This window comes from Malaclemys terrapin, chromosome 6, assembly GCF_027887155.1.
Source record: "Malaclemys terrapin pileata isolate rMalTer1 chromosome 6, rMalTer1.hap1, whole genome shotgun sequence".
Classification (NCBI taxonomy): domain Eukaryota; kingdom Metazoa; phylum Chordata; order Testudines; family Emydidae; genus Malaclemys; species Malaclemys terrapin.
In genome coordinates, this window is record NC_071510.1 from 16,445,570 (window position 1) to 16,453,868 (window position 8,299).

General features: G+C 43.5%; 1 protein-coding gene across 2 annotated transcripts in view; it reads right to left on the reverse strand.

Annotated features, from left to right (window-relative positions):
* Positions 1–7,962, reverse strand: part of LPAR1 (lysophosphatidic acid receptor 1) — a 139,561-nt gene extending 131,599 nt beyond the window's left edge. For both annotated transcript variants that reach the window (XM_054032818.1, XM_054032821.1), the window contains exon 1: positions 7,840–7,962. The gene's annotated coding sequence lies outside the window, so the exon portion shown is untranslated. The remainder of the gene's footprint in view (positions 1–7,839) is intronic.
* Between the last annotated feature and the right edge of the window lie 337 nt (positions 7,963–8,299).

The window sequence follows — 8,299 nt, forward strand, 5'->3', positions numbered from 1 at the left end:
TTTGCCACTGCGAGGTAAAAGTGGAAGCGGTAGGAAAACAAAGTGTTTAAAAGTATCCATTTCATCTGCTGGCACAGTAGGAACAATTCACCCAGCCCATTAAAGGTTAAAAAAAAAAAAATCATGCTGAATTCCCATCACATCCCAGCATAGCCTTCAAGCATTGGAACATAACATTTGAAGATTCGTGGCAGGAAAAAACAAACGCCAAGAGGGCTTGCATTGCTCTCAAATATCTTTAGCAGAGTGGGATACATTTCTCAAGCGGGTCAAAAGGTAACAAGTGTAACTAATTACCGTTCTATGAGTGCTTTTCACACCACTTAGCATCGCCCCGCTGCACAGCTCAAAGCGGAAATGAAATGGCCACGCTACAGGTGAATGCAGCAGGCTTCATGTGACAGCACAGCAGTCTCACATGCAGCCAGGAACAATTATGGGCAACTCTCAAAAGATTTGGGTTTGGTTGAATAAGCTACCGCATGTTGGGATGCTTACCAAACCAATCAAATAGTCTAAGGGTAGGTCTATACTTACCTCCGGGTCCGGCGGTAAGCAATCGATCTTCTGGGATCGATTTATCGCATCTTGTCTAGACCCCACTTTCAGTCAGTGGGGTTGATACCAGACATCTCTGTGTTCTTGGGGAACCAGGGTGCAGTATCCAGCCTGACTCATGAAAGACACCCCCCCCACCCCAGCCTCTGCTTAAACCAAAACCCCTCAGAGGAAGAAAACTTGCAGAGAGCAGTGAAGGGCGTTGGGAGACACACCTAGACCCCTCCTGACAAGGGTGACAAGATTAAGATACATTAGCATACAGAATGGAAGAAGAGACAACTCCCCTAGCCTCATCTGCATGAAAGATGGGACAGGAAGACATCTCAATTTACATACAGAATGGAGAACAGAGAACCACACTGAACTCTAGGACCAGAAAAAGCAGGGAAGCACTGCATCATGGGAATCTCTGCTCCAGATGCTAATGAACCTATGTCTGCACACACCCAGCTCAGCAATTATCAGACCAATTCTAGTAATGAATCCTTAATTGATATCCAAATACTGAAGCAGCCTAGTTGCATTGTGAGCTCCCTGGAAGAAAACACCCCCCATAGCCAAGAGTGATCAGCTCCTATTGTCTAGTCTAAAGAAAACCCTTGGGTCATCAGTTTACCTATAAACAAATGTAGTGTTCTCCCTTGAACCATTGTATTTTCTCTACAAAAATCCCTACTCACCCTCTAGTCAGGGTTCTGATGCTTAGATCCAAACTAGGCATCAGTTCCACTGGAACTCCATCATCTCCTCACTGATCGTGCTGGGTGCTCTGCCTGTCTCCAGCATTCAGGACCCTCCGCTACCACCAGGGCCGGCTCCAGGCACCAGTTTCTCAAGCAGGTGCTTGGGGCAGCAGCTCCGGAGAGGGGCGGCACGTCCAGGTATTCGGCGGCAATTCGGCGGACGGTCCCTCACTCCTGATCGGAGCGAAGGACCTCCCGCCGAATTGCCGCCACAGATCGTGATCGTGTTTTTTTTTGTTTTTTTTTTTTTGGTTTTGGCTGCTTGGGGCGGCCAAAACCCTGGAGCCGGCCCTGGCTACCACCATCACCTGGGAACCCCGACCAGTTCAAGCCTCATGGAGTGGGTGAGATCCCCCCCTCTTTCTCTCTGTTTTCCTTTCTACCTTAGGTATTAACCTCTAATAATATATGTTATGTTGGTTTAGCTCTCCTTGTGTAGTTATCATTAGTATTCAATAAATAACTTTTATGGTTAAGTTGGTTGCTTCTCTCTCTCTTACTGAACTTTACTCTTTTGTGTTTTTAGCTTCCCCCATTCACTCTACAGCAACGCTTCTTTTACCTAAGCTAAAGATCCCTGCAGCGCCCAAAATACTGTGGGGTTTGCTCATCAAGTAGGTTACTGCTAGTACAATTGTGTTGGGGGAGTGGGGATAGGAACATGATGAAACTGGGACACATAAGGGTAACAGCTTGAAAGTGCTGCTTGACCAGTCCACGGAGCTCAGGGGCATATAAGGAAAGACAGCTTGAAAGTGCTGCTTCCTCCAGCCCATTGAGTCCAGAGACATATAAGGGGTCAGCTTGACAGTGCTGATTGACCCGGTCTGCTCAGACTTGCTCTGTTAATGTGTGGGTGTGTGTGTGTTCATCCGGTTCTGGGGCAGGAGTAACCCAACCCTAGGAACCCTAGGTCCTGCAGGATAGCTCCATTGGGAGGGGACTTGCAGAAGGGAGAGGTAGAGCTCCATATGAAAACACAAGTGACACAAGCAGTACATTGACAGGATTACAGAACCCCCTTCCCCAGAGGAGTAACCCGAATAAATGAGCATACCCCAAAGTAATGGGCACATCTGGTAACAGGGTGCACCAATAACTTAGAGTCAGCCTGTAAATAATTGAAGAGGCTTTAGAAAGTAGAGTGAGCTGGGCAAAATATCAGTAAGGAATTAATAAATAACCCCACAAATGTATACGTTTGCAAACAGCAACTGAGCAGCTCAGTGACTGCTGTCTTCTAGAGAGTAGATTTTCAGTGGACTGGCTTCCCTTTCCAGACCAGCCCCAAGAATTTATAGTCACAATTCCATCATCCAAAATTATGAAGCTGCTTTCTCATCAGAAAAGAATCACATTTTTCTCCTTTGGAGACGAGCATCTTTTGAAACAGGTCCTTCCTGAAGCACTGCAAAAATTTAAGAGTCTCATTTAACAAAATTTCATGTGAAAGCTTTTTTTTTTTTTTTTGTGCTCCTTTGTGTGATTTCATCTCTTTCCCCTGCTCTCCAACCCCTACAAACCCAGACCCTCCAAGCAAGGAAGGCAGAATCCAGACTTCAGTAGAGCTGAATTTGCCATCTTGGTTCAATTTCCTGCTCTATCACAGACTCTTTTTGTGATCTTGGGCAAGTTACTTAGAAACCTAAATACCTATGAGGATCTGGGACTAACTTCCATGGACTTCAATGGAAGTCTGGCATCAAAACACCTTTGCAGATCTGGGCCTTAGACTCTGTGCCTTGTTTTCCCCATCTGTAAAATGGGAACAACAGCACTTCTTTATCCTTCCCAGGTGTGTTGTGAGGATAAATACATTACAGATTGTGAGGCACTCACCTACTATGATAATGGGAACTATGTACGTTTAAAAGTATCCTTTCCTTCTTCCACAGCAGGAACACTGCACCTACCCATTAATGTTTCAAAATTTAAAATTGATATTTAGAGATCAAGTGCCCTTAAGGCCTTAAAGTCTTTAAAAGATTTTTAAAAGAAGATGCTTGGCTAAATTCATTCCTGGCACAAGTGGGTGCAACTCTATTGAAGTCAAGAGCGCGGCAGCTGCTTGTGTAATGGCTGACTTTGGCCCATTGGTTTGGCATAAGCATTTGTTCTGTATAATCATTACCTGGGAACATTACCATCTGAGGAACACAGGAAACAAACAGATCTAGGGGAGTGAGCTTTTGCTTCTTTTGTCGAAGGTATAAAGGGGAAAAATGTGTATAAAGGGGAAAAAGGTGGAATGAAAAGCACTCAGTTGGAGAAAATATCTGTGTGACTAATACGTTGGTGAAATTATTCCACAGCAGTACAACTTAAGTGACTTAATCCAAAATACGTCCCTTTACTTATTTATAAAGGGGACAACCAACTAAGCTACTGATTAATGGCCAGCTCTCACTCAAAGGAATATAAAAAACTTTGTATCCTCAATACTTTCCTTTTGTAGCTTTTACTTTAGCCCTGGGAAAAATATTAAAAATGTATTATCTTGGTTATGACCATGCTAGAATTTACGTTCAGTTTGGGACTCTTGAGGCTTTTCTAAATGCAATTTTACTTTGGAGTTTATTGTTTATTCCACATGATGAATGGGGCTTTGGCTATGAGAATAAAACCGTCCCTCTGTCTATCATTTCCAAATTTCTCACTAACTGAAATTCCTAGGAAGAGCTCTGTTCTGTGTTTTCTTAGTCTTATTTATTTGGAGTCAGTTTCTGCTGTCCTGAGGGGTGACCCTTTGACCTGCACTCTGATTTTCACTCCATCTAGTAAAAAAAAAACTAAAATAAAAATAAAAAAACCACTTTTAGTCCATCACCCAAGACCTGGTGTTTGGAAGCATTTCCCTTCTGGAGATAAGCCAGCGATCTCCTTTTCTGTCAGGCAAAGATATATGAACTACTAGGCTACAGAATAGTCCCTCTCACAAGCCTCTCCCTCTTGTTTCTCTCTTTGCAAGCCTCCGCAAACTTGCCGTGGAAGATGGAAACGCACTGTGTGTGGTTTGGAAACCGAAAGCCCAGCTTTGGCTCAAGCTGTGCATCATGCTCAGCACAAAAGAACATTTTAAACCTGTTCCGGTTAAAAAAACCTCTAAGGACAAAAGGTTGGGAATTACAAAAGAAAAATCAGCAGGGTGTCATTCTTAACAAGTCTGTGAATATTTTCTTTTACAGAGAAAATGATAGTTTTGCTTGTGCATACCCATCCAACATCATTACTAAGGGAAAGTAAACTCCTGGGATGCAGACTGTGTCCCCTAGATCCGTGCGCAGAGGGCACTGTTTAGATCTCCTTCCACCCATGGACGAAAGGTGAGCTCCCTCTATAGCACCATTCCCACCCCCACCTCCTGGGACTCTGCAAGAGACCATTGGTGTGGAGCTTAGGCAGGAGGAAGTCAGGGAATGGATAGACCACATTATCTGCCATCAGTCCTATGGTAATTGCCAGGCTGTATTACTTTTTCCATCAAGACCCTCTGCACAATCTGCCTATCTGTACTTATATGCCTCCGTTACCATAATATCTGAGCAACTCACAATCTTTAATGTCTTTATCCTCACATACCCCTGTGAGGTAGGGAAGTGCTATTATCCCCATTTTACAGATGGGGGGACTGAGGCACAAAGTCTTACGGTATGTCTACACAGCAACTATACATCTGCTGCTGGGCCATGCCAGTCAACTCAGGTTCAGGCTGCAGGGCTGGTTCATGGTTGTGTTTAAGGGTATGTCTACACACACAGAGACTTGCCCCACATCATGCAGGGAATCACAGCCAGGAACTGAACCCAGTCCCTCAAATCCAGAGCCAGCGCCATAACCACTGGCGCAGGGAACCCATTTTAAGGGGGATTCCAGGGCTAGCTACAGCAAGGGGATGTGTGATGGCCCAGCTTCATTGAAGTGTTGCTGCCAGTGAGCAAATCAAAGGCCCTCAACATTTTATTTTTCATAGAATTCTTTCAGTTTTTACAAGGGGCCAAAATTCTGAAGCCCTGACTGAGGAAAACCTCTCATTTGCTGCAGAGGGAGTTTTGTCTGTGTAGAGAACTCACAATTTGGCCCAAGGTAAAGTCAGTTCTGGGCCCAACTGAACTGTCATCCTTCTCAATGGGAAGCCCTTTTATAAAGGGAGATTGGCAAGGTTTTACCTCCAGTTGACTGTTTCTTCCTGCGACAGATGGCTGCGTCTAAAACCAACATTGTAAGTGGTGAAAGATTTACAGCAAATCTACAGGTTGGGCTTATAGTAGTGGTTAGTGCCCAGATACCACAGCGAGGACAGTGATAGAGATGCCTAGAGATAGTGTTACAGTCTATCACCTGGCAAGCAGAAACTACTGTTATACGATTAGATTCCTGCTTTTTATCCACTTCCCTGTTCATTAGTGTAGGATTTGGGACAGCACTACACCTGCTCTATGTTTTGTCTCAAATAGAACTGCACTGGGAGAGAATAAACTAGCATGACCCTTGACATTTCTGTTGATTTTTCCAGGAGCTCTCTTGAAAGCTAAATTTGCGTAAATGTGAAACAAGAGCAGCTTGGTGCTGCCAGGAGACAAAGGCACTGATGTATTTGTATACAATCCAGTTCAATCCAGCGAGGAATTCACTCTTTAACACAGGGTGACTCTGATGAGGGATTTTCAAAGCAAAAAGGTGTATTATATATAAAATCGATATCAAAATTCCATACCTTCGTTAAGTGTTAAACCAAAGTTCAGCAATAAATATTCACATTAGAAACTTTTAGACTTCTAACTTTGTGATAACTTTAATCATATCAAAGTTCAGAAGATATCTGACCTACTACAAATCCATCACATATTTGCTGCTTCAATACCTATTATCTCTCAGGGACTTATCTGGCCCCTGTCATTGTATCCGAGTGCCTCCCACTCTATCGTATTTATGTTTACAACACCCCTGCGAAGTAGGGCAGTTCTACCATCCCCATTGCACAGATGGGAAACTGAGACAGAGTCTAAATGACTTGCCCAAGGCCACACGAAAGAGTCTATGGCAGTGTAGGGACGTGGCCCCAGGTCTCCCAAGTCTAAGCTTAACCAAAGAGCTATTCTTCCTCCAAACATTAATTTTCTATGTGTAGGTGCAGACTTGGACATCAGGACGTATCTGGCCTGTAATCATATCACCTTGGGTTCTGATCACATCAGGTTTCACAAACTAAGCTGAACCGGACCTGGCCAGTACTTGGTTATGAAAGCTCTGGAGAATGTCATGGTGCTTCAGGAAGTGGTTGGTGGGGATAGTGAGATGTTACTTTTCCTTCTGTGTCAGTATGGACAATTCCCCAGCATGGCTTTAGAAGGTGCTGTGCTGCTGGAAGCAATGGCTTTCGGATAACACTTTTTGTAAGCATACGATTGCTATCATGGTTACACTCCGGTCACATTATCAAGGTTTTCTTTGCAATATGATGGCTAGGCTTACTTTAAAAAAAGAAACCGATTCCAAAGATTCTCAGGGGTTGTCAACCTGGCCCAATTTGAGCCATGAGGTCTATTTTCTCCCAGTGCAATGGTTTAAGCAATAATAATCATCTAGAAGTCAATTTACCCCCTAACAAGCCATATCATAGATAAGAGTTTGACAGACATAACAACTATGACCCAAAGCCTGGAAATAGGTTATTGGGAGAGCCTGGACAGGTACTTTCAGCACATCATTTAAAAACAATGTTACTTTCATGACTGTTAGCAGGTGATGTCATGGAAAAACATGGATTGCTTTAAAAAAAAGTCTGCAAAGTGTCCTTCGGGGCTCAGACTCTGCTCCTCTTTCTCCACTACACATCTCGGGAGATACTGCGTTCTAGTATTGTGTGTGTCATCTCTGTGCTGAAAACTTACTACCCCTCACCTGTCCCCTTATTTGTATCTATGATGGTCTGACCTATCATCCGAGATGTCCCACCACTGACGCAAGCCCAACATGGCAAAAAACAGCTTAGGAAGAACAAGGAGGAGCCTCTTTCCTCTTCTTCACTTGACTTGAAATCACTACTTTCTTACCCAGGCTCACAACCTTGGAGTCATTCTCCCAGTACCTCCAGACTGGCACCAGGTCCTGCCATTTCTTTCTCTACCACATATTCAAACTTCATTCTGTCCCCACTGTCCTTTTAGCTAAAACGGCCACTTCTCAACCCCCAGGAGCAACCCCACAAAAAAACAAACAAATGTGGAAGTACAACTCAAGAAAGTAAACGCTGGTGATCAGGTAATGAGATTTCAGTTTCAGGATTCCACAGGGTGATTCTAAACAAACAAATAAGATAAAGGACTTTTAAAATGATGAAAAGTACCTTTAAACAGCACTCATTCAACTGACTGACTGAATTATTGAGAGAGAGAGAGAGAGAGAGAGAGAGAGAGAGCAACACACATAAATAGACAGGGAAAACAGAATATTACAGACACAACGCCACATTAAAATGTATGTAGCTCTTTAAAAAAAACCCAACAAAACTTAATAGTTCTTTTTGTTGTCTTACCTACTCAATGCGGCATTTTCCAAGAGATGCAATTTTTTATTTTATTCTGTGGTACATTTTAAATGGCTTTGCTTTTGTTCGGCATATCTGCTCTCTTGTTACTTTCTAGCATTGCACGTTGCTTTCCTGTTTCAGACTGGTGGCAGCCAGTCTAAATTAAAGTCAGATGCCTTTCTTGTTACAGCCAGTAAAGGATTAGGGGCGTGTGTGGGTATGTGTTCTTCATTCCCATTAGACAGTTCCTAGGCATTTCAGACATCTAAAGGTTGTTGTCATTAAGTCTGCACTTACTTTGGATCATTATGGCACAATACACTCATTGTTACAATTATTTGTTTTATCGTTGTGCTAGGTGCTGTGAAGACATAATAGATCAGGGGTAGGCAAACTATGGCACGCGTGCCGAAAGCAGCATGTGAGCTGATTTTCAGTGGCACTCACACTGCCCGGGTCTTGGCCA